This window comes from Geotrypetes seraphini, chromosome 3 (assembly GCF_902459505.1).
Source record: "Geotrypetes seraphini chromosome 3, aGeoSer1.1, whole genome shotgun sequence".
Taxonomy (NCBI): Eukaryota; Metazoa; Chordata; class Amphibia; order Gymnophiona; family Dermophiidae; genus Geotrypetes; species Geotrypetes seraphini.
In genome coordinates this window covers 220969849-220996294 of record NC_047086.1, presented here as the reverse complement: position 1 = coordinate 220996294, position 26446 = coordinate 220969849, and the positions used below count along the sequence as shown (strand labels likewise).

At 44.8% G+C, this 26446-nt stretch overlaps 1 protein-coding gene across 4 annotated transcripts in view; it reads right to left on the bottom strand.

Moving 5' to 3' along the window:
- The window catches only part of DDX23 (DEAD-box helicase 23), a 107217-nt gene extending 89344 nt beyond the window's left edge, over nucleotides 1-17873 (bottom strand). For 3 of the 4 annotated variants that reach the window (XM_033937848.1, XM_033937850.1, XM_033937849.1), the window contains exon 1: nucleotides 17670-17873. The gene's annotated coding sequence lies outside the window, so the exon portion shown is untranslated. Of the gene's footprint in view, nucleotides 1-17347; nucleotides 17367-17669 lie in introns of those variants that run through there. The other variant, XM_033937851.1, reaches the window with a different exon arrangement.
- Nucleotides 17874-26446: the final 8573 nt, after the last annotated feature.

Below are 26446 nucleotides of genomic sequence, written 5' to 3'. Positions count from 1 at the left end.
GTCCTGCAATGTGAGCCATAAACAGAAGAGGAAGATGAGGTTCCGCCCACAGAAGTAAGATCATCGCCTTGCTCGCCAATTGAGGGCTTTGCATACCTCCCTGCCTGTTTATATACACCACCATCATGACCCTCCTCAGTCATGGCCTGAAACACTAGCCAGATCGCCCGCAATTCCAGAAGATTGATCGACCACTGAGCCTCCTCCTGAGACCACTCCCTGTGTTGAGGAGTGAAGGCACTGAGCCCCCCATCCCAACAAACTGGCATCTGTGGTAACTATGATCAAGTCCGGTGATGCCAGTGGCATTCCTCCAAACAGATTGATCTCTCTCAGCCAATTCATCCTGAATGATGCTTGAGGAGTTCACTGGAGACGACAATTATAGTCCTGAGATACCGGGCACCTCCGGGACTGCTTCAGCGGTCTCATGTGAAAGCATGCCCAAGGCACCACTTCCAGAGCCGCCACCATCGATCCTAGAACCCACACATAATCCCATACTCTCGATCTGGGTGACTGTAGAAGAAGGCGAACTTGAAACTGTAACTTGTCGCCCCTGTCTCTAGGTAGAAACATCTTCCCCGCCTTCGTGTCGAACATCACTCCCAGATGTTACAATGATTGCGAGAGGATAAGAGAGCTCTTTGGAAAGTTGATGACTCATCCCAAAGATTGAAGAAGGGAGATCACCTTTGGGTCACTGTCAAACTCTCCTCTCTGGAAGACACCCGAATCAACCAGTCGTCCAAATAAGGATGTACTCGAATCCCCTCTTTGCAAAGAAATACCACCACTACTACCATCTCTTTCGAAAATGTCCGTGGCTAGGCCAAATGGCATCGCCCGAAACTAATTGTGCTGCCTGAGGACGACAAAGTGAAGATACCACTGATGCAGTGGCAAGATGGGAATATGTAAGTTGGCTTCTCTGAGATCCAGCGCTGTAAGGAACTTCCACAGTTAAACCGCTGCAATAACCGATCTCACAGTTTCCATGTGGAAATGTCTGACGTTGAGAAACTGATTGACCCTTTTGAGATCCAGCGCTGTAAGGAACTTCCCCGGTTAAACCGCTGCAATAACCGATCTCACAGGTTCCATGTGGAAATGTCTGACGCTGAGAAACTGATTGACCCTTTTGAGATCCAGCACTGTAAGGAACTTCCCCGGTTAAACCGCTGCAATAACCGATCTCACAGTTTCCATGTGGAAATGTCTGACGTTGAGAAACTGATTGACCCTTTTGAGATCCAGCACCGGTCTGATCGATCCCCCCTTCTTGGGCACTTATGAAGTAAATGGAATATCTTCCCTGGCCCCTTTGTTCCAGAGGAACTGGAATCACTGCCCCAAGTTCCAGAAGAACCTGAAGGGTGTCTCGAACTGATTCCCTCTTGGCCGCCCCCACACACAAGGACACCAAGAAAGAATCTACGACGGGAGAGGAAAATTCTAATTTGGATCCTTCTCGAATAAAGTGTAATGCCCATTGATCGGAGAGAAGGTTCCGGACCAGCCAATCTCTTTGTGTTTTTTAAATTTTGTGGTTACCATTATGTATTAATAAGATTATATTGTGTGTATATGAAAAATGGATGGAAGAAATTGCGTTACAATTAGTACTATTATTATGGGGGTGGGGTTAGGGGTGGAGCTTGGGTAGGGTACTCGGTTGGTATTTGTTAGGCTTATGGGGTACTTGGCTTAAAGAAGTTGAGAAACACTGCCCTAGATTCATCAACACGGCAGTCATGTCCTCTATCCTGGGTAAAACTGGATAAAGGAAAGAAATAAAATGCCCAGATGCCCCAGCATATTTGAGGCAGTAAGCAAGCAAATTAACATCTAACAGGGTGGACTTTAGGAACAGAATGTCTGTCTACTAGAAAGAAGATTATCGGGGTAAGAACCTAATCTTTCCTTCTAGTGTGACAGACACTCTATTCCTAAACCTGTGGGACAGATCAAAGCAGTCCCTTGAGTTTAGGGCAGGTAAATGAGCCTTCACTGCTAACAGAATGAATTGTCCAAATGCAGAGTCCTTCTTGGCCACCCCATCCACGCTGTAAAATTTTGTGAATGTATGGAGAGAGGACCAAGAGGCCTCTACATATTTCTTCTGCGAAAGATTCCATCCATAAGGAAATGACACTTCTAGTGGAGTGTGCCTTCACGGATATAGGCGGATGCTTTTCACTTCCAATACTGGCTGAAGAAATGGCAATATGGATCCATTTGGAAATGGATGCTTTTGAGGCTGGTCGGCCTTTACATGCAGCCCCCACCAATATGAACAAGTGATCAGACAGCTGAAATTTGTTTGTAACCCTCTAGATATCACAGTAAGAATCTGCATACATCAAAAAATTTCAACACCTGATCACTCTTTCTCGATTCAGAGGCAGTGAAGGCAGGCAAGCGCATGCCTTGGTTGATGTGGCACCTGGAAAACACTTTCAGTAAGAAAGATGGGACTCTGTGTAAGACCAAGCCTGAATCCGAAATTCTGAGAAAAGGATCTCTGAATGACAAAGCCTGTATTTCCGACACTCATCAAGCTGATGCAATCACCATCAAAACCACTGTATTGATAGTAAGGTCCATCAGAGAAGCTTGCTCCAGAGGTTCGTAGGGTGCTTTAGCTAGCACCTGAAGGACAAAATTAAGACTGCATGCAAGAAAAGGCTGTTGCACTGGAGGATGAAGGCCTAAGGCACCCTTCAAAAACCTGGCCACATCTAGATATGCAGCTACAGCACTCTTATTAATCCCAGACCCAAAACACAAGAGTCCTGTGATCTGAATATTCAGGGAGCCAACCGCTAAGCCTTTTTCCAGATCTTCCTGTAGGGAGGTAAGCATCAGTGCCGAGCTCAGGTCCTCACTCCTCTGAGCACACCAAGCTTGGAAAGCACTTCCAGGCTTTTGCATATGCTGCTATGGTCACCTTCTTCCTATATCTTAGAAGGGTGGAGACAACTCCATCCAAATAGCCTTTATGAGCTAGATCCATATGCTCAGGAGCTATGATGTAAAACCAAAGCGTTATGGATCCTACAGGGCAACTGGACTCTGTGTGATCAGCTGGGGATGACATGGGAGTTTGAGACCTTGATCTTTTCATACCACAGTCTGCATACCACAGTCATCTCAGCCAGACTGATTCTACTAAAATCACCAGCCCCTGGTGCGCTATGATCCTGCGCGAAAGTCTGCCTATTATGGACCATGGAGGGAAGGCATAAAGACCTGCCTTTGGGTTGCACCAGGGAATCCAGGCCTTCACTTCCTGGCTCATATGTTCAACTGAAGAACCAAGCTGCCTTCGCCATCCGATCAAATGTCGAGCATCCCCACTGATTCAGAATGCAGGTAATGGCTGCCTGAGATAGTGACCACTCCCCGGGATTTATCGTCTTCTGGCTGAGGAAATCCACTTGCACATCGTCCACTCCTGCCACACGTGCTGCCAAGAGCACCAAGAGATGGCCTTCCACCCATCAAAACAGCATCTGGGCTTCCAAATGTAGAGCAGCACTCTTGGTGCTTTCCTGGCGATTGACATGGGCTACCACCATTGTGTTGACTGAGAAAACTCGTACCGCTTTGCTCAGCAGTGTGCTCCCGAATACCTGAAGTATGCGAGTGCTGTGAACAAGTCTGCCCTGTGAACTTCTAAAAGCTAAGTTACTCAGCATTTCATATTCTGCTCTTTTCACTGGTTTTCAGCATTATATCTGCTTAATTTCTCTTCTCCTCCTCCGTTTCTTACTTTAAAAAAAACAAAAACACACAAAAAAATAAACTCTTCTCTTTCCTTTATTAAATCTTATTTTCTCTTTTCTAAGACTTATAGTCCCACTAACCCCAGGGACCACTTTTTATATATAGAGACCCAAATAATCAGGACTACTCAAATCATGTCACTTCACAACCAATCAAGATGACCTTTATTCTATGCAATCACTGTGGTGCTTTAATTCCAAGACACATTATTTGGAGGCTTAAGGCTTGCCCCATCTGTCTTCAACTTGCTAGTATTAAGGAGGAGCTCTGCAAACTTAAACAGGAATTGAATACAATTAAAGCAGCTTCCATCACTCCGCAAAATCATACCAACTTACCACCTCTACCTCAAAGAATAAAACAGCCCAGGAATAAATGGGTCACAGTAGGCTCAGGAAGACTGCGACATGTAACACAGAAACATCCACCTTCACTAATATTACCTCTACAGAATTCCTTCGCTCCACTAGTGCACTGCGATACTCAAGAAAACAGAAGGGAGGTGGGACTGGAACCAATGAAGGTAACTCAAGAAAACAAGCACACCCTAAGCACAAATAAAGCCAAAAACAGAAAACTATTACTGTTGGGGGATTCCATCATCAGAGGCATTAACCTTGGAACACAAGGCGAGGAGACCAAAATAGTGAAATGTCTTCCAGGATCAAACAAACCAAAACTGCAGGCTTGTACACGATGCAGGCAAATTTTATTGTGACAAATAAATCGTATCTAAAAACCTTTTACCAAGCTACCAGGAGTTCCAGGCAAATACAGACTATAATTAAGGAAGAAACTAAGGATTTTAACACTGATGTGGTTATCCATCTGGGAACAAATGACCTGGCCAACAACTCCACACTTGCAGCACAGAAAGCTTTTTGAGAGCTTGGTGAGGGCTTGAAATCTTTTGTAAAGACTTTAGCTTTTTCTGAAATACTGCCTGCATATGGAAAGGGAGAGCAAAGAGTGAAAAACACAGAGGACTTTAATAGATGGCTCAAAGCCTGGTGTCATTAAGAAGGCTTCAGGTACATAGGAGGATGGGGAAATACATGGAAGGACAAGAAGCTATATTGCACTGATGGACTACATATTACTACAGCAGGAAAAAGAAACCTTGCAGAGAAATTTAGACAATATGTTTCAAGGCATTTAAACTAGAAGGTGGGGGTGATGTATGTTTGAAGGACAATTATAGAGACCACCCCCGGCAAAAGAAAAGATGAGATAGTAGTAAAGACTGCAACATAAACAATATCAGCAACTCATTTCTAAGTACTGCAATGGAAAGTGAAACAAAACAAAAATCTATAAGAAAAAGGAGATTACCACTGAAAAATAGCTGGAAAGCGATGACCACAAATGCTTGCAGTCTAAGTAACAAAGTTCATGATTTGCAAGCCCTGATATTAGAGGCAGATCTAGATATTGTCGCTATCACAAAGACATGGTTCAGTGAATCACATGGATGGGATGCAAACATACCAGGATATAATCTTTTTAGGAAGGACAGAGATGGTCAAAAAGGTGGAAGAGTAGCTCTCTATGTAAAGAACAATATCCAAGCGACCAAAATGCAAGGGACCTGGGGAGAGGAAGAAGCGATATGGTTCGCTCTGAAAAGAGAAGATGGAACTTCTATCTACGTGGGTGTAGTCTACAGACCTCCGACTCAATCGCAGCAAATCGATAAGGATATGATTGTGGATATCCAAAAGTTTGGAAGGAAAGAGGAGGTTCTGCTGTTGGGGGATTTCAACCTGCTGGATGCGGACTGGAATGTTCCGTCTGCGGAATCGGAAAGAAGTAGGGAGATTGTGGATGCCTTTCAAGAGGCTCTGCTCAAACAAATGGTAACGGAACCCACAAGGAAAAAAGCGATATTGGATCTGGTCCTCACAAATGGAGAGAGTATCTCTAATGTTCGAGTGGGTGCTCACCTGGGAAGTAGCAATCAAACAGTTTGATTTGATATAATGGCTAAAGTGGAGAGCGGCTGTACGTTACTTAAAGTCCTAGATTTCAAACGTACGGACTTTAATGCAATGGGAAAGTACCTGAAGAAAGAGCTGTTAGGATGGGAGGACATAAGAGAAGTGGAAAGACAGTGGTCTAAGCTGAAAGGAGAGATAAAAATGGCTACGGACCTTTATGTGAAGAAAATCAATAAAAACAAGAGAAAAAGGAAGTCGATATGGTTCTCCAAACTAGTGGCGGAGAAAATAAAGGCAAAGAGTTGGCGTTTGTGAAATATAAAAAAAACCCAAGAAGAGGAGTGCAGAAAGGATTACAGGGTGAAACTGAAAGAAGCCAAGAGAGAGATACGTCTGGCGAAAGCACAGGCAGAAGAACAAATGGCTAAAAATGTAAAAAAGGGAGACAAAATTTTTTTCAGATATATTAGTGAAAGGAGGAAGTTGAAAAATGGAATTGCTAAACTAAAAGATGCTGGGAACTGATATGTGGAGAGTGATGAGGAAAAAGCAAATGTGCTAAACAAATACTTCTGTTCTGTGTTCACAGAAGAAAATCCTGGAGAAGGACCGAGATTGTCTGGCAAAGTTACACGAGAAAATGGAGTAGATTCTGCGCCGTTCACGGAGGAGAGTGTTTATGAGCAACTTGAAAAACTTAAGGTGGACAAAGCGATAGGACCAGACGAGATCCATCCCAGGATACTAAGGGAGCTCAGAGAGGTTCTGTCGAGTCCTATTAAAGACTTGTTCAACAAATCTCTGGAGACGGGAGTGATTCCTGGGGATTGGAGGAGAGCGGATGTGGTCACAGGGATGAAGCAGGAAACTACAGGCCGGTGAGCCTCACTTCAGTTGTTGGAAAAATAATGGAAGTGTTGCTGAAAGAAAGGATAGTGTACTTCCTTGAATCTAATGGGTTACAGGATCCGAGGCAACATGGCTTTACAAAAAGTAAATCGTGCCAAACGAACCTGATTGAATTTTTTGATTGGGTGACCAGAGAACTGGATCGAGGACATATGCTAGATGTAATTTACTTAGATTTCAGCAAAGCCTTTGATACAGTTCCTCAAAGGAGGCTGGTGAACAAACTTGAAGGGCTGAAGTTAGGACCCAAAGTGGTGAACTGGGTTAGAAACTGGCTGTCAGACAGACGCCAGAGGGTGATGGTTAATGGAAGTCGCTCGGAGGAAGGAAAGGTGAGTAGTGGAGTCCCTAAGGGTTCGGTGCTGGGGTCGATCCTGTTCAATATGTTTGTGAGTGACATCGCTGAAGGGTTAGAAGGAAAAGTGTGCCTTTTTGCAGATGATACCAAGATTTGTAACAGAGTAGACACCGAAGAGGGAGTGGAAAATATGAAAAAGAATCTTCAAAACTTAGAGGAATGGTCTAATGCCTGGCAACTAAAATTCAATGCAAAGAAATGCAGAGTAATGCATTTGGGGATTAATAATCGGAAGGAACTGTATATGCTGGGAGGAGAGAAGCTGATATGCACGGATGGGGAGAGGGACCTTGGTGTGATAGTGTCCGAAGATCTAAAGGAGAAAAAACAGTGTGACAAGGCAGTAGCTGCTGCCAGAAGGATGCTGGGCTATATAAAGAGAGGTGTAGCCAGAAAGAAGGTGTTGATGCCCCTGTACAGGTCATTGGTGAGGCCCCACTTGAAGTATTGTATTCAGTTTTGGAGACCGTATCTGGCGAAGGACATAAGAAGACTTGAAGCGGTCCAGAGAAGGGCGACGAAAATGATAGGAAGCTTGCGCCAGAAGACGTATGAGGAGAGACTGGAAGCTCTGAATATGTATACCCTAGAGGAAAGGAGAGACAGGGGAGATATGATTCAGACGTTCAAATACTTGAAGGGTATTAACGTAGAAAATAATCTTTTCCAGAGAAAGGAAAATGGTAAAACCAGAGGACATAATTTGAGGTTGAGGGGTAGTAGATTCAAAGGCAATGTTAGGAAATTCTACTTTACGGACGCCTGGAATGCGCTCCCGAGAGAGGTGGTGGAGAGTAAAACTGTGACTGAGTTCAAAGAAGCGTGGGATGAAAACAGAGGATCTAGAATCAGAAAATAATATTAAAAATTGAACTAAGGCCAGTACTGGGCAGACTTGCACGGTCTGTGAATGTATATGTCCATTTGGTGGAGGATGGGTAGGGGAGGGCTTCAATGGCCGGGAGAGTGTAGATGGGCTGGAGTAGGTTTTAACTGAGATTTTGGAAGTAGGAAACCAAGCACAGTACCGGGTAGAGCTTTGGATTCTTGCCAAGAAATAGCTAAGAAGAAAAAATTAAAAAAATTTAAATTGAATCAGGTTGGGCAGACTGGATGGACCATTCGGGTCTTTATCTGCTGTCATCTACTATGTTACTATGATCAAAATTACAAGCATTTGATCAACCATTTCCTCTGGGAAGAGGATCAGCATCACTGAACCAGTCTGTGCTCTCCCATACCATACCCAGAGATATCCCAAGATTGGGATCCTCTGCGGTATGGTCCAAAAAACTGATTTGAAAAATTAACACAAGCAAAAAAGCCCAGCTCCTACCATCTCACTTGTAGAGAGACAACTGAGGAACTGGAAGACAGCCCAGAGGGATGGGAGGTGGAGCAAAAGAATGCTAATCAGACTCTCTACAAGATTTCTCATGAGAAGGGATTGACTACCCACAAGTTCAGGAATAGAGTGTTGCACTAGAAGTTGTGGTTATAAGAACACAGACCTCAATTCTTGTTTGAATATTCATATTTTATTTGTATGAACTTCACTTTTGTATGTAATTTTTGATATGATAAACAGATTTTAAAAATAAAGTACAATATTCACGGAATTAACAAAACAAGCATATAAAGCATAACAAAACCTCACAACAAGCATAACAAAACCTCCTAATTTTGTTATGGTAAGAAAAACACCAGACTTCTTCCCCTCCCCTGGTTTAGATGAAGTGCCATTCCCCCTCATCATAAGTTCATCTCTCAACACAATGTCACCAACAGACATCCTGTAAGGTCCACCACTACAGAAAGGGATCCTAAACTGTTTTATGGTTCTTTATGTCATCTGTAGGCATCTATAGATTTCATATGTTGAATGTCCAGCAGTTTCTGCACCACTTCAGACTGAGAAGGCATGTTGAAGTGTTTCTAACATCTAGCAATGCTGCTTTTGACTGCCACTAAGTAAAGACAGAATACACTTCTCCCTCAATATTCACAGGGGTTAGGGGCAGAGCCGGCCCGCGAATATTGAAAATTCACGAATAACTTTTGGGCCAGCTCTGACCCACTCCCGCCTTCCCCCCAGACCTTACCCGATGGTCTAGCGCAGTGTTCTTCAACCACCGGACCAGTGCCGGTCCATAGAAATTTCCTGCCGGTCCACAGGGCCAGCACATGCATCAGGCCCAAAACAGTGTTCTTCAACTGCCGGTCCATGGTGCGATCAATGTGGCGTTATCTTCGAGCCAGCTCCCTCTTCCTGACTGATTCAGTGCACAAAGCCATGGGCAGTGGCTCCTATGGGCATCCTGCGCCTGAACCAGAAGCCTTCTCTCTGACGTTGCAACGTCAGAGGGAAGGCTTCCAGATGAGGCACAGGACACGCAAGGTGCAATTAGTACTATTATGGGGGCGGGGTCTGGGGTGGAGATTGGGTAGAGATGGGCAGAGTCTGGCCCATGACTTAGCCCAGTGTTCTTCAACCGCCAGTCTATGGACCGATGCCGGTCCACAGAATAATTCTTTTATTTCTGCCGGTCCACAGGTGTAAAAAGGTTGAAAAACACTGGTCTAGCGGGCTTTCGTGGCAGGAGCGATCTTCCTATGCTCCTGCCCCGTGCAGATCACACACCTTTCTTTTTAAAGATGCATATGATATATGATAGTCCTTTTAAGGACAGTGATGGAAGCTTGTTCTGTTCCATTATCCTTGTATTTTAGATTATTTGCCTGTTTTCCCTTTCCTTTTTTTTTCACCCTCTTCCCAGCCTTTCCTATTTAAATTTTGTATTTCTGCCCAGTTACCTTTTGTACCAGTGTCATGTTTGGCAATTTATCAGTCTGTTAATGTTATTTTATTGAAATTTGTTTTTAATATATGTTTTTATAATTGCTTTGAATTTTAATAAGGCGGTATATCAAATTTTAAATAAACCTAAAACCTCATACAAAATGGCTACCGTGAGTTCCAGTAGTATCTCGAGACTACGACGGGAACTCCCCACAGCCATTTTGTATGAATGATCTGCACAGGGTAGGAGGGTAGGAAGATCGCTCCTGCCCAGAAAGCCTGCTAGACCACCAGGTGAGGTCCAGGATGCAGCGTTTCTTTTCCCCCCAAAAAATCACAAATAACCAAATCTGCAGATACTGAAACTGCAGATTCGGAGGGAGAAGTGTAGTCGCTTAGGTGGAGATGTTCTTCATATCCCACTACCCCCTCCCTCCCGGTCCGCATTTAAAAAATATAAAACAGAAGTCTTCCTGTCCCTTCCAGTAATTCCTCTTATCATCCCATCAATCTAACCTGTCATATTTCCTTAATAGTATTTGATGCTCAATATTTTCCTGTTCAAAAATGTTTAAGAACATAAGACTAAACAAAATAGAACTGTGGAAACAAACAATGTTCAAGGTCTTTGTCTTATTTTTTCTAGAAAACTTAAAAGCTATTCTCATTTGTACTGAACAAACCCAACATGGGCCGTATTTTGGTAAAACACCTTCCTCAGGAGTCCTAGAATATTAGTAAACAAATGATAATAATAAATGAATGTAACTATGTATTAGTGTGTGTTATGCGACAAAATGAATGGTGCCAACTGAATGATACTTAAAAAGAAATAAAGATGTGAAGGCATTGGAAACAGTGATTGTAGAGATATAAATTTCTGGCCAAATTGTCAGTGATATAAGAGTAGTATAGGACACTAGAAGAAATAAATATGCCAAAAGATGAATATTAAAAGAGTGTAAAGGTAAAATTATGTTTTTATCTGATAATTTTCTTTCCTTTAGTCACAGCAGATGAATCCAGAGACTAGTGGGATTACGTCCACCAACCAGCAGGGGGAGATGGAGCGCACTGAACTGACCTCAGGTATATCTTGGATGTACATCCTCCTGGCCAATCAGTATAGGTCTTCTCAAAGCAATTGAAATAAATCATATAAAAGTAAATTACATAAAACACATCAACCGCATTAAATATACGAGACATAGGACCCCTAAGGAACTTCTTCCGTCACATATGCTACCCGAATCATTGATACATCAAAATCCTGAGAGATACAAACCCCGCACCAGGGTGGAGTTCTGGATTCATCTGCTGTGACTAAAGGAAAGAAAATTATCAGGTAAGGACATAACTTTACCTTCCTTGTCATCAACAGCAGATGAATCCAGAGACTAATGGAATGTAGAAAAGCAGTCCAAACGTAGGGAGGGAAATAAACAAATGAACTGAAAACCTGCCCTGCAGCACATGTCTAAGGAGATACAACACCCAGAAAGTACGTATCCTATGAACATACAGAGGGTAACCCCTCTAGCCCATGTGAGCAGGAGCAATCCTTGCCTAAGAGCACCATGCTGTGGAAAACTTCAGCTATAGTGTCCCTCCACGAATAGTACAAGTGCAAAGCAGCCTGCTAATGCAATCACCAGGCTTCAAATAACCTCCTGTGGAATGCAACCAACATGTCTGGCAACGGTCCTTGGCTGATGGCAAACCCCATGAGCCTCATTGTAAACCAGACCTACTTCCCTCGGAAGGTTCTAGAGCAGCCAGCCTGGACTTGTGACAAATGAAGATTCCCCATCTGACTTAAGCCCTCTCAAGTACCAAGTCCCTAGGACACAGGAGGCCACACCGTTGTCCCCAGTCAAGAATAATGCCAGAGGAGAGGCAAGGCATCCCCTTGTAATCAGACACTCTGTACCCGGGCCACGAAGTGACAAGTGCCTGTCCCAGCGTCCCAAAGAGAAATAGTAACAACCTCAGACACTGAGGTAGCTTATTCAATCGCCAGCCCATTCCTCCACATGAATGAACCCAGGAGTGGAAAGAATAACTCGGAGCAATAGCGAGAGCTATCAACTAGCCCACAATCAGCCTAGCCATAGCTTAACTGCCATCCGGCTGGGACCAAACACGGTACACCAGGCTGCAAGTGAAATGGCTCCCCAGCCAAGGCCAACCCACCACCTGTGTGGCAGCAACTAGGGTCGGCCGGTTAGTGGTGGCAAAGGCAGAACTGCCAGAATCGGCGTCCCTACTCCGAGAGTAGAAATACTGACAGTGGCGGCGACATCAGCTGCAACTGCAATGACCCTCGATCCACGGTGGGAGGGAAAGGCCTCGAGTGCCCGCTCTTAGGGCCTCCTACCGCCCACTGTTGCCTAATCTGGCTGCAAACCCGTGGGTCTCTGCTTCTACAGCTGAAGCAGCTTCTGCTTCCCTACGCGGGAAAGAAGTGAAAATACTCCCCATACCGGTGCCACCCTGAAGAGAATAGCGACCTCTATAATTCCACGCCCATAGCCCAAGTGAGCTTATAGAACTGAAGTATTCAAGGGGGAGAGGGGAAAAGGGGACCTGGGAGCCCAGGTGATGCCCCCCCCCACCTCTTAAGGAAGGCACCGTACAGCTCATACCCCGCAACTCAACCGAGGCCTACTCCTCAGGAATCTTTCTCCACCAAGGCCTGAGCCCCAGGAATCGGCCTTCCACTGCGGCATGAGCCACAGGAATATTCCTCAATCGAAGCCTGAGCCACAGGAGAATTTCTCGGCTGAGATTCATGTCACAGGAGCCTTTCTCATCTGAGGCCTGTGCCTCAGGAATATGTCTTGACCTGAGGCCTGAGCCCCAGGAATCTTTCTTGCCCTGAGGCCTGAGCCACTGGAATATCACTCAACTGAGGCCTAAGCCATAGGAAAATTGCTGAACTGAGGACCAAGTCATAGGAGCATGTCCCATCTGAGGCCTAAACCCCAGGAAATTTTCTTCACTGAGGCCTGAGCCACATGAAACTCACTCATCTGCGGTCTAAGCCACTGGAAGATCTCACCTCCGAGGCCTAAGCCACTGGAAGATCTCACCTCTGAGGCCTAAGGCACAAGAATATTACTCAGCAGTGGCCTCAGCCACAGGCAGATGTCACCTCTGAGGCCTAAGCCACAGGAATAATTCTCAACTGAGGCCTCAAATGAGCCACAGGAATCTTCCTCTACTGAGGCCCAAGCCAAAGGAACACGTCTCATTTGAGGTCTTAAGCCACAGGAATATCGTGTTAACTGAGGCCTCAGCCGCAGGAATATTTTTCTTGCTGAGGCTTAAGCCACAGGAATATCCTACCTCTGAGGCCCCAAGCCACCAGATCTCACCACTGAGGCCTAAAGCCACAGAAAGATCTCACCTGAGGTCTAAAACCACAGAAAGATTGTATCTCCGAGGCCTAAAGCCACAGAAAGATCTTAACCTCTGAGGCCTAAAGCCACAGAAAGATCTTAACCTCTGAGGCCACAGGAAGGGCTCTCAATTGAGGCCAGCCCCAGAAATCAACCTCCACTGAGGCCTATGCCACAGGGCCATGTCCCATCCTAGGCTTAAGCCACAAGAATCTTTTTTTTTTAACTGAGGCCTAAGCCACCAAAATTTCCACATCTGAAGCCATAGGAAGATTTCACATCCGAGTCTAAAGCCCCAGGACTAAAACTCGACTGAGGCCAAAAGCCCCAGGAACATGCGCAGAAGCATTTCTCAACCGATGCCTAAGCCACAGGAACATGTCTCTCTACTGAGGCCTAAGCCACAGGAACATGTCTCTCTACTGAGGCCTAAGCCACAGGAACATGTCTCTCTACTGAGGCCTAAGCCACAGGAACATGTCTCTCTACTGAGGCCTAAGCCACAGGAACATGTCTCTCTACTGAGGCCTAAGCCACCTGAACATGTCTCTTTACTGAGGCCTAAGCCATTGGAACATGTCTCTTTACTGAGGCCTAAGCCATTGGAACATGTCTCTTTACTGAGGCCTGAGCCATTGGAACATGTCTCTTTACTGAGGCCTGAGCCATTGGAACATGTCTCTTTACTGAGGCCTGAGCCATTGGAACATGTCTCTTTACTGAGGCCTGAGCCAAGTACTCACGTGCTCCTGCACTACCGGAAGGCAAAGGCAGAGGTATTAGTACTGCAGCACACAGGGAACTGTGCCGGCACCGTGGTCGGGCCTTTCTTCTAATGGGAAAGGACCCTCCAACCACATCAGCTTCTTCTTCTCTCCACCAGCTGGGAGGGTGGGAAAGGGACCTGGGTGGGCCCAGGTGTTGCCCCTAAAGTTGGCTCAGTATGGCCAATACCTCTAGATTCTACTGAAGCCACAGCAACAGGAGCAAATAGTCTTCTGTCCTCGGGAGCCAAAACCAGGAAAAAGAATGATTGCAGCCATTTTTCAGATTTAGGAAACTGGTGCTGGTAGCTGCAGCCAAGCCTGGCTGAAATCCACTGCAGAATCCAGGAGCTGTAAGAAACCCATCCTCAACCTGCTGGAGATAGAGTATACTGATTGGCCTGGAGGATGTGCATCGAAGATATACCCGAGGTCAAATCACTGCGCTCTATCTCCCCCTGCTGGTTGGTGGACGTAATCCCACTAGTTTCTGGATTCATCTGCTTTTGATGACAAGGAATGTGCATTACGCAAGACAGACTCTAAAAAGTACCATGCATGTGCAACCCCTTGATGTTATGCAGAAAGACATGCAAAGACCCTCAATGAAATTACAGAAAAAACCATCTTACATACCAATAAATAGAGATATATCTTTGTTAACCTTATGAAAGCAAAAAGGAGAAGAAAAATATATCAAAATAAAGATTTATCAACTTATGAAAACAAAACTACCAAAAAAACTGATCATGGGAATTCATAATTACAATCAAAAAGACAAAAAACAAAATGCAGGCAATAAATACGTATCCTGTCTTTAAAATAAAAAAATAATATTAATATGAGATAAAAGACCACCTGATGAAATACAATCTCCCAGTGTATATTGTTATGAATCAATAGGGGAATCTGGCGACATCGGACACTATGTCTCAAAAGATAACAGGCAAAGTATTTTGACACTAACATCCTATGGGGCACAAAAAAACCTCTCAGAGTGCATGAAAACATTACAAGATAACAACAAACTGTTAAGAAAGGCCATGGCAATGAAATAAAAAGGTCATAGCCAAAGACAAGCAGCTAAAATTAATAATAGAAATCGAAAAATATGTTACCAAATGCTTTAAATCAAAGCAAATGGTAAACCCAACCAAAAAACTAAAGCAGTAAATTAAACTATGAAGAAAGAATAGCCTATGACATGGTACACTCATGTACAAAAGATCTGAACTGTGCAATCTTTAGCTGCAGTCATTACTATACATAAAACATTAGAAACAACAACAACTTGGGTGAAAGACCACAAACTGAAACTAAACTTAGACAAAACAAAATTCATTCTCCTAGAAAATAAGAAGACCCATCCATAACAAACCTAGTAATCAACTCAACCACATTCCTCATGCAACCCACTCTAAAACTACTGGGAATAACGATTGACAGGTGCTGTACCATGCAACCACAAATCAATAAAATAATACAGAAATCCTTCGCAATCATGAGAAACTTAAGACAAGTGAGAAAATTCTTAGACAAAACACAATTACGGATCCTAGTCCAGGCCCTAATGCTGGGTCTCCTAGACTATTACAACATTCTCTATCTCCCCTGCCCCGCAACCATGATTAAACAACTGCAAACAGTCCAGAACACAGCCCTGAGACTCATCTACTCACTGAGGAAACATGACCACATCACCGAGGTGTTCCTCTACTCAGACTGGCTACCAATTCAAGCAAGAATACAATTCAAGTTCTACTGTCTTCTATTTAAAACCATGAACGGCAACAGCCCAACATACCTAAGCAACCGCCTAATCCGAACCACCTCAACCAGACAAAGGAGAACCCACGCTCCATTCATATACCCCCCAATCAGAGAAGTCAAACAAAAAAAACTGTACAATGGCCTCCTGGCCACACAAGCAGCAAGATTAGACCACCAACTCTCTACTTTGCCGATAATGATCCCAGACTACAGAACATTTAGAAAATAAATAAAAAAACATACTATTTTTAAAAATCCCTGATACCCAAAATCGAAACCAACCTAACGCCTCCCTACTCTCTAAAACAACCTAAAGCCACAAGAACCACCTCATCTCTATGAAACAATCTATCTATTGTATAATTCCTCTGGAAATGGCCAGATAGATCCTTTATGTAATCCACCTTGAACCGCAAGGTAATGGCGGAATAGAAATCACTAATGTAATGTAATGTATCATATCTGGGCTAATGCAGAAAGCCACCACACAGTCAGTACAGCCACACACTGATGGCTGAGTGCACAGCTTCTACTGCAAGATTGGCAAGAAAATACTCTATAGCAGTGATTCCCAAACCTGTCCTGGGGGGCTCCCCAACCAATCAGGTTTTCAGGGTATCCACAATGAATATTCATGAGAGGCATATGCATGCAAATCTCTCCCATGAATATTCATTGTGGATATCTTGAAAACCTGACTGGCTGGGGAGCCCCAAGGACAGGTTTGGGAACCACTGCTCTACGGTGATGCAGTTAAACTAATGAGATGCAAATTCAAAGCGTGCAGAACCTGAAAAACAAATCAGGGGGAGCCTGCTGGACACATGCAAACAAAGGTTACATAGGGCTATGGCCCTTATCTGCCGTCATCTTCTAGGTTCTGCAGTAAAAGGGCAGCACATGTACATGCATAAATATTAGAATAAAAAAATTTCCTGCACATAAAATTTTTTTGAGGCTAATATTTATGTGTAGCACAACATATACAGATGTGTGCCAGTACTTTTGTTTTCTTGGGATATGCACAGTGAAGCCATGTTACCTCCACATGCAGCTGTTACTTCCATACAACCTTTTTTTAATTAACGTTACAAAGTACAACATAACATATGTAATGCCAACAAAGAAAAGCATATAACTTGCAATCAAAGCAAATCAGAACACTTTAGTACAGTGGTGTAATGTCCCGTTAATTGACCTAATATCACCATAAACTGAATAAAAATCAATGGCTGCAGGTTATTCCTTCTCTGCAGCCACAGAAAGGACCCATTCTGTCTTTTAAAGTTGCAAGTACTTGTGATAATTTTTTTTTTTTTTAATCTGGCAGGAAATCACAAAAAAATGATACAATATCCTCTTGACTATGCCTTCTACATTGGTTTGGATCTGGGTAGTGAAGTTCTAGTATTATATGCACTAAAATCCCATTTATTTCTGCATAACCTAGCAGAACATCTAATGACCTCGTTACTATGTATACTGTATCCCAGATGTATCACACAAGTTAAACACCTATACTGAACCCCCTTTCTTGTGCCCATTAACTTGCAATTAAATCTCACAGCAGCTTTCTGCATTGGACCCACTGTAAAAAAAAAAAAAAAGAAATTGCTTACCTCCTATCAAAAAGTACTTTCTACTAATCAACAACTAGGTTAAGACTAAGAGGAACACGGAACTGCCGCACATGCTCAGTAAACTCAGTTTACTGAGTTCCCACAACAGCTCCAGCCCATGGCGCCCTCGGATGACGTCACTCAGTGTGGCTAATAAATCCACTGTCCAGGACAAACAGGTAACGCAATTCCTGAGACAGAAGGTCAGCTCGTGGGGAACCGGCTGTTCCCCTTCAAAGACTGACAACCAACATGTGGAAACCACTCAAGAGAAGCAGCCGCAAGTCTACACGGCGATCGAAGCTTCAGCACTCTTACTTACAAGAGGAAACGAAGATCAAACGGCGTCGATAGCGGGTCTGCTCATTCCAGGTGCCAAACGGCACGTCTGGAACGGAACGACCGCAGAACAGCCAGCTGGAAACGAGGTAAACGCTACAACAGTCACCCTGCCGGACAGCAGGCCGGTCGGCCCATACTTCTTCTGCGCGTGTGCGTCCGAGTTGTTCAGCGCATGAAAAAAAAAAACAGAGCCTGCGCAGTGCATGCCCGACCTCTGGCGCGTACGGATATTGCACGGGGACTGAACGTAATCCGAACGTTGTGGGCGGAGACAAGAGAGAGGGTATAAAAGAATACTGACGGCGTGCTGCTAATTGTTACTAAGTGAAATGGTGTGGTGGGTTTGGTAGGTCATGGTCCAAGGTAATATACGGTTACTCATATGGGAAAAAACATTCAGCATAAAGGGATCCTTCACATGTTCATCTTCTAATGTGATATACATTATTCAGTGCAAAGAGACATGTTTAACGTGACCGTTTATTTTTTCATCAAAAAGGGACATCCTATTAATTTTAAGCCCCGCCCCAATCCCGCCCCCAATTTCTTCCATTCATTTTTCATTACAGTACACAATATCGTGTTAATTCATAATGGTAACCATAAAAAAAATTTTAAACCCACAAAACACACTCTATGCAGAGAAAAAACATTATCATTTATGAGTTTCAGGTTTTTATCAAAGATGTCAAGGCAGGTGACTTTAAAATACATAATGTCACCTCAGTAACTATAGAAAAATAGACAAATATAGTGCAAAATATAGACAGCAGATATAAATTATCAAAATTGACACATTTTGATCACTAAATTGAAAATAAAAATCATTTTTCCTACCTTTGCTTTCTGGTGATTTCATGAGTCCCTGGTTGCACTTCCTTCTGACTGTGTAAGAGAATGACACGATGACAAAATTCATCACCGTTCCCGTCCCCGCGGATAACTGCGGGAAACCATCTTCATGTCATTCTTTAAAGAGAGAGGAAAGAATCAGAATATGAATGGCCACAACCACTGACCCGCAAGCTTTGCTTTGAAGAATGCTGGTGTAGAAGGATTGAGGTTGAAATAGACACTAGAAAATGACATGGGATTATTTCCTGCGGTTATCCGCAGGGACGGGGACGGTGATGAATTTTGTCACCGTGTCTTTCTCTAGTGTGCATCCAATATTTCTTTCTTTCGTTTGAATACAGCCCCTTCGGGTCCAGGTCTCTTTCTCTTTTCCCGCTGTTACCCTCCCCAGATCCAGTGTCAGTTCTCCTTTGTACTTTTGTTCCAGGTCTCCCTCTCCCGCCTCTGTTATGATCTTGATATCTCTGTTCTTCTTCAGGGTCTCTCCCCCTCTGTCTGACCTCTCATAGTTCTGCATCTGTTTCCTGTCTTTCCCTTTTGGTCCAGGCCTTTCTTTTCTAGTCTTTCTTCTGCTTACAACCCCCCCCCCCCCCCATTTCTCTGCTTCTTTCTCTCCTTCCCTCCTTCCTATGTCCCCCTCACTGCCTTCCAGCCTTTGTCCCACCCCTTCCCCCGAAGCCAGCCTACTTCCTTCCCTCCCTGCCACGTCAAAGCCAGCCAGCCAGCCTGCCTGTCTGTCTGTTTGCCTCCCTCTTTCCGAAGCCTACCGCTGATTCTTCTGTCCCCCCCACCCGGTCCGCTTCTGCCGCCCGCTGCTACTTCCTGCCCGCTGCAACAACCGCAAGAAAGGCATGTCCAGGCACTGGCCCAAAAGCCGTCAGAATTGACGTTGGGGAGAAGGCTTCTGGGCCAGTGCCTGGACATGCCTTTCCTTCGGTTGTTGTGGCGGGCAGGAAGCAGCAGAGGGCAGCAGCAGCGGACCGGGCGGGGGGAGCAGAAGAATTGGCAGTAGGCCGGCGCCTGGACATGCCTTTCCTGCGGTTGTTGCAGCGGCAGGTGGAGAAGCAGGGAGAGAGCCCATTCTCTGCAATCGCCTATCCCGTTGTCCACACACAACTTCGGGACGCTGTCTCTGAAAACGGGACATGCATGGGGACAACGGGACAGGTGATCTGAAAAGGGACGGTCCCATTCAAAACGGGACGTATGGTCACATTAGGCATGTTACATTGGTGAAACAAGCCAAATGCTAAACACCAGAATCAACCTACGTAGATATCATATTAAGAATTGCAATACCAACCAGGACAACACTGTGGAAAAACTGATCACTGCCCCAATGATTTTATGGTGAAAATACTAAAAGGGAACTTTAAAACAATCCAAGAAAGTAAAACCTTTGAAATCAAAATAAGGTATTTTGACACCTACCAGATAGGACTTAACAGAGATCTGGGCTTTCTTTCCCACTATAAAGACTTTTAAAACTGCTGGCTTTCTGTCTCCTGCCCACCCACCCCTCTCTCTTCCTATCCCTAAAATGCTTTCATGTTTTTCTCATATATATTGATATTTGTCTACATTTGCTTTTTTCTGATCTGAAGAAAGGTTACCTTCAAAAGCTCATAAAATGCATTGAGTTAGTCCAATAAAAAAGGTATCACCTTAGTTCCTTTTTTGTTTCATTTCTTTATATTACCTAGTTACTAGAGAGCTGCGCAGGTACAGGGTCAATGGGAATGGAGGGTACCTGCTTTCTTTATAATTCAGACAGCTGCGGGAAACAGTTCCTACACTGTGCCCACAGCTGACCTGGAAGCCTGCGTCAGAGGGAAGGCTTCAGGATCAGCCCCGGGCAGTGTACATTCCCACAGGAGGGGAGAGGATGGAGGGAAAGAGGGGTGTAACCTTTAGATATGGATGGAAGAAAAGAAATGCTGCAATGGGGGAGGGAAGAGAAAGGGATAATTGTTGGGCATGGATGTGTGGAGCAGAAGAGAAAGAGATGGTGCACATGGGGAAAGGAAGAAAGGAGAATTGTTGGATATGGTGGTAGAAATGTATGGAGAAAAGAGATGAGAGAGAGAAATGTTGGGTGTGGTGGTTTAGAGGGAACAATAGGACAGATCCTGCATGGGGATGGAAAGGGATGCTGGACAGAGAAATGTTAGACATAGTGGTGGAGGGAAGGGATGGAGAGATGTTGGGCTTAGGGCTGGTGGGAAGAGGTGAAAGATGCACAGGATAGGGGAAGATGGGAGAGGGAAATGTTAGACATGGCAGTGAAGGCAGTGGTGTAGTGAGAGTGAGAGGCGCTTGGAGCATTGGCGCATCCCCCCTCGAGGAGCACATGGTTGACTGCTGCGAGCAACAACTTCAACTAGAGGTACAGGGGAAACGAAAGGGGTGCACGCATGGTGAGGGGAGGAGTGAGGAGAGGGGAAGGGATGCTGGCACCTCTACCAACATGGTACCCAGGGCGGACCGCCTCCATCCCCTTATTGCACTACTGAGTAGAGGGGGGTTGGAGAGATGCACCCTGTATCCAATACCTCTCTTCTCACTCCCTGAGCAGTAAGAAAGAGAGAGAGATGGTGGATAATGAGAGAGGAAGAAACATGCTGAATATGGGGGTGGAGGAGAGTGGAATAAATGCTGTACAGGAGGGGGAAAGGAGATGTATCCAGGCAGAAGGGGGTGAGGATGTTGTACAAGGGCTGATTGAAAAGTAATTAGACTGTTGTTTTTTGTTGGGGGGGGTAAATTCAGAATCAGATCACAGGATCTGAACATTTTTTCTTTTTCAAAGTATCATCTTTCACATTCAATACATCTTTTGCATTGTTTAAAAATGATTTGAAGACATGCAGTACACTGTTTTGCGACATCATTTATAGTGCTGCAGCTGTGGTTTTCACCAACAAAATACTGCAACATGGCTAATTATTTCACTATCGTATGCTTGCTGTAACATTTCAAGTGTTTCATTACCGCTCTTTCCAAGTTTAACACAAAATTCAATCACACACCTCTGGCGTACTCACAGACACATCTCCCTCACCTGCCATGAAGAAACATATAAAGTTCTTCCTGTCGCTATGGCCCAACAATGAAGACTACGGCAGTCATCGATGTACGAGTGTCACAAGAACCAGCACAGTGTTGTCATTCTACTTAGAAAGAAAAGCAGATGCAGTCTCATTACTTTTCAATCAGCCCTTGTACAATGGGAGGGTTGGAAGAAAGGAGACATGCTGGACCATGGTACGAGGGACAAGAAAAAATTTTGACATTAGGATGCTGGTGGGAGAGAGGTGGAGTAGAAGGAAATGTCAAATTTCAGGCTTCAAAGAGGGAGGGGAGAAGGAGGGAGCAGATGCTGAGCGAGAAGGGTGAAGGGAAGGAAAAGCTGTGAATGGTGGCACCATGTGGGAAAGGAGAGGTGGGGAGGGAATGAATGAGCAAAGGATAGTAATTACAGTGGGCTAAATGGAAAGAGAGCTGTATTCTTTTCTTAGGCTCTTAAGATGTTTAAATGTGGATTTCCAGTGTGAAAGAAATATGTCTTGACAGGTGAGTTTCTTCCTTTCACACGCAAGGATTGGAGAAGGCATCATCTACTTTTCAACTCCACCTGCAGAAGCTCTTCAGTTTTTCCTTCTGCAAGTGATGTGAGAAGGTGTCTTTTCATCTGCATCTGATTTATTATTTTCTGGTTTTTATCTGACTTTTGAGGCTTCTTGGTGCTACAGAGGTTCCTGGATCAGAGGGCTGTAGCTGTGGAGGCAACCTAGAGCACCTACCTAGCCAGCCTGCACTAAGGATAGCTTGGGGTGTGTTCCCCTGGTTGCTCAGCTCAACCCTGATTTTTCAGGTGCTTGAGCACAGGCTGAGTGTCCCCATATTGTCCCCCCACCCCCCTTGAAGACGAATGAGGAGCCATTGGGTTGAGGGTTTCAGACTCATAGCCTGTCCAAAAGGAAGCCTGAAGAGGCAAGAGGCTGAAGAATCCTGTATGCTTGTCTGAAGCAGAAATCTCCATTGTCCAGCTGCAGTGTGAGCTGATGCAGGCAAAGCACCAAGCAGTTCTGTGAGTACAGTTCTATTACTGTCTCTGGGAGACTTCAAGGTAGTTCAAGAACTGGACATTTGAGGGTCTCTGGGATTCCTATAGCATCCCTCTCCTCCAAAAATCCCTTTTCTGAATTTTTGAAAGTTTAATATAGCTTTCCTAGGCCGTTTTCTGTCACCAAAATGCTGCCATGGTGGCCATCTTGGATTTCCCAATTTTATTTTAAAAGCCTCTCTCTGCCTCAAAACACCTAATTTTTTTTATAATAAATTATTTCTATGGACTCCCCAGACCTTTCTACCCCTGTATCATGCAAGTTTTGTGCTGGATGGCTAGCTGAGGAGTGGCCATGTGCTGTGGGGCAGGTGAGGGGGGCAGGAGCACCGGGCTTACTACTACTATTAATTATTTCTATAGTGCTACCAGACATATGCAGTGCTGTACAGAATCATGAAGGAAACAGTTCCTGCTCGAAGGAGTTTACAATCTAAACAGACAAGACACAAACAAGATGCCATTGATAAAGTTAGGGGGTCCCTGTAGGGCCTTAGAGTCACAGGAAGGTCATGTGTTGGGGCATAAATCCTCTCTAGAGCCCCTAAAGGGTGGCTTAGCAGCAAAGCGCAAGTGCAGAGATGCTTCTGAACCTGTAAGGGTACAAGAAGTTCCCCCTGCAGAGATCCGGGTCATGGATTTGACTGATTTTGTGAGTTTGATGTTTGAAGCTTTTGTGAAGTATAAAGCATCTGTACAGTATAGAGTATCGCCAGTGATGGTAGATGGGGGTTTACCTTCACAGAGCGCAGTTCCCCAATGGAAAGTTTTGCTGCAGGAACCAGAAATCCAGTTGGGAAAGGACTAGGGGTCAGGGTCAATGCCTTTACTCCCTCAAAGTGAATCCTCAGGTTTAGAGGATTCCGGGTTTCATATGGGTGATAGCTAAGAGTCTGTAGTAGCCCTAAACCAGAGAGAGGGCCTCACAGTGTGCAGACTTTTCAAATCAGCAGATTTGATGGAAGTCATTACAGTATTTTGCGGGAATTAAATTTAGAACTCCCATAGACTTCTACAGCTCAAATTTCACTTATAAACAGCTCTAAGACCCAGTTCACATTTTTTCCTTCACATACAGAGATAACTATGATGCCAACGGAACACTTGAGGCACTAGAGGGTTGCCAAAGCTATGACAAAATTGTACTTGATGGCTCCTGATTTCCAGCAGCCTTTTACCCCATCTAAGGTGGTCTTGTTAGAAGCACAAGTAACTAAGCATACTTTGCTCCCTAGTGAAGGAGGAGTGATACAGGATCACAGGCTGGACTGGGTCCTCAAAAGACAGTTTAGGACTTTAGCTCTGGGTCTGAAAGTGGTGGCTGCAGCTTCCTTTGTGGTGCATGCCTGCCATAAGATTCTGCTCCAGAATCCATCCGCAGAGGTGAGCGCATACCCCCAGATGTTACTCTTGGGGGTGGATTTTGTAGCAGATGCCCTATATGACTTTTTAGAGTCATGAGCAAGATGTCTGCTTATTCTGTCATCACCCAAAGAATGCTCTGGATCAGATAATGAGCAGGAGATTCTGCTTCTAAAACTACTTTGAGCAGGACAAATGCTATTTGTCAAGGGGTTGGATGCAAGGCAGGATTAATTTGAGGGCCCCTAGGCACACAAATCCACTGCTTGGCCAAAGCTTCCCTCTGATGTGAACTGCCCAGGTGGAAACAGGAAGCTACTACGTCAGAGGGGAAGTTTTGGGCTGAGCACCGCTTGTAAAATAACAGTTGCCACTGATGCCAGGGAGGGGCCCGATGCTGGGCCCGCTGCATTGCCAATCTTACTTTCCTGAAGTCGCCGTTTCAAAAAAAAATAAATAAATAAATAAATTGCTGAGTCGTCTGTTGTTTGCCCTCCTTCAGTAGTCCCCCCTGACAAATTTGGGCCCTAGGCATGTGCCTACAGGGCCTACCCGTTAATCTAGCCCTGGTTGGATGATCTCATGGCCAGTGTGGTAATCATCATCCTAAGTTATTGTCAGACAGTAGACCATGTGCTCCAGGGAAGTCAAATTGTGGTTCCTTTTGTGGTTACAGGTGGTCTCGCCATGCAGCAACAGGCTCCTCTGCTCAGAGATCCAGACAGAGGTTTGGGGGCTCCAGTCTTCAACTCCCCACTCAGCAGCTATTACCAGAAGTCCCAATGATGCCAGGCCAGAGCCCGATCTTCCCTGAAGACTCTCGTAGTACAAGGAAGCCTGGGCAAAGATCTGTTTAGACAAATGGGTACTGGACATCATTCAAGAGGGTTACAAGCTCAAATTTTTTCACCCTCTTTGGGAATTTTTTGTGGATTCTCTGGCAGGAAGACCAGAAAAAGCAATCAAAACCAGATTCCAAATGGCAACTGTGCCCTCTGTCATAGCCTCATTGGCACTGGGGGGAATTTCCTTGCCTCTCTGAATTTGATGAAGGCTTACTTACATATTTCTATTTTCTCTGAACACAAAAAGGTTCCATGTACTGGAGAGGCATTTCCAGTTTTTGATGCTCCCTTTTGGGCTAGCAATGCGCCTCACACCTTTACAGAGGTGATGGTGCTTAGCGCAGGTATGCTGTAGCTACCAGGGATTCAGGTTCATCCGTGTGTTCCTTCTGGAAGTGCGCAAACTGAAGCTAAAATGGCAGATTTTAGAGATCCTGTCAAGGCCAGCTTCTATGACTTGGCATTTCCTGCAGTTGCTGGGGTCCATGGCAGCGACCATAGATGTGGTGCATTGTGGAAAACCTCATCTATGCCCTCTTCAGAGCATACTACTGTCCCACTGGTCTTCACAAATGGATCAACTCCAGAGACAGTTGCTCTGGACAGAAGAAGCACATCATAGAAACATAGAAATTGACGGCAGAAAAGGGCCATAGCCCATCGAGTCTGCCTATACCAATGACCCACTCCCTGACTTTTACTCCCCTATAGATCCCACTTGAATATCCCATTTTCTCTTAAAATCTGACACGCTGTTGGCCTCAATCACCTGCTGAGGCAGCTCGTTCCAATGATCGACCACCCTTTCGGTGAAGAAGTACTTCCTAGTATCACCTTGAAATTTCCCTCCCCTGATTTTCAGCGAGTGTCCTCTGGTTACCGAAGGCCCTGTAAGACTGAAGATATCATCTTTCACCTCTATACGCCCCGTGATATATTTAAAGGTCTCAATCATGTCCCCCCTCTCTCTTCGCTCCTCCAGTGAGTACATCCGCAGTTTTTTTTAACCTTTCTTCATACGTGAGATCCCTGAGCCCCAAGACCATCCTGGTAGCCATTCGCTGAACCGACTCATTTCTCAACACATCTTTCTGGTAGTGTGGTCTCCAGAATTGAACACAATTCTCAAGATGAGGTCTCACCATGGATCTGTACAGTGGCATTATGACTTCAGGTTTTCTGCTGACAAAACCCCTACGGATGCAGCCCATCATTTGTCTTGCCTTGGACAAAGCCTTCTCCACATGATTGGCAGCCTTCATATCATCGCTAATGATCACTCCTAAATCACGTTCCACCGTGGTCCTGGACAAGGTTTTACCATTTAGTGTGTAAGTTCTGTGTGGATTTTTTTTGCCTAGGTGCATTACTTTACATTTTTTAGCATTGAAGCCTAACTGCCAAGTTGATGACCACTGTTCCAGCTGCCGTAGGTCCTGCGTCATAAAGTCAGGCACACTGGTCTGCACTGGTGGCTCAGGGCGGAGATGCTGTCCAAGGGTTTACCTCTGCATTTCCTCTTGGGTGATACGATGGTTGGGGAGGTCATTTCAAGGATCACCCAGTTCA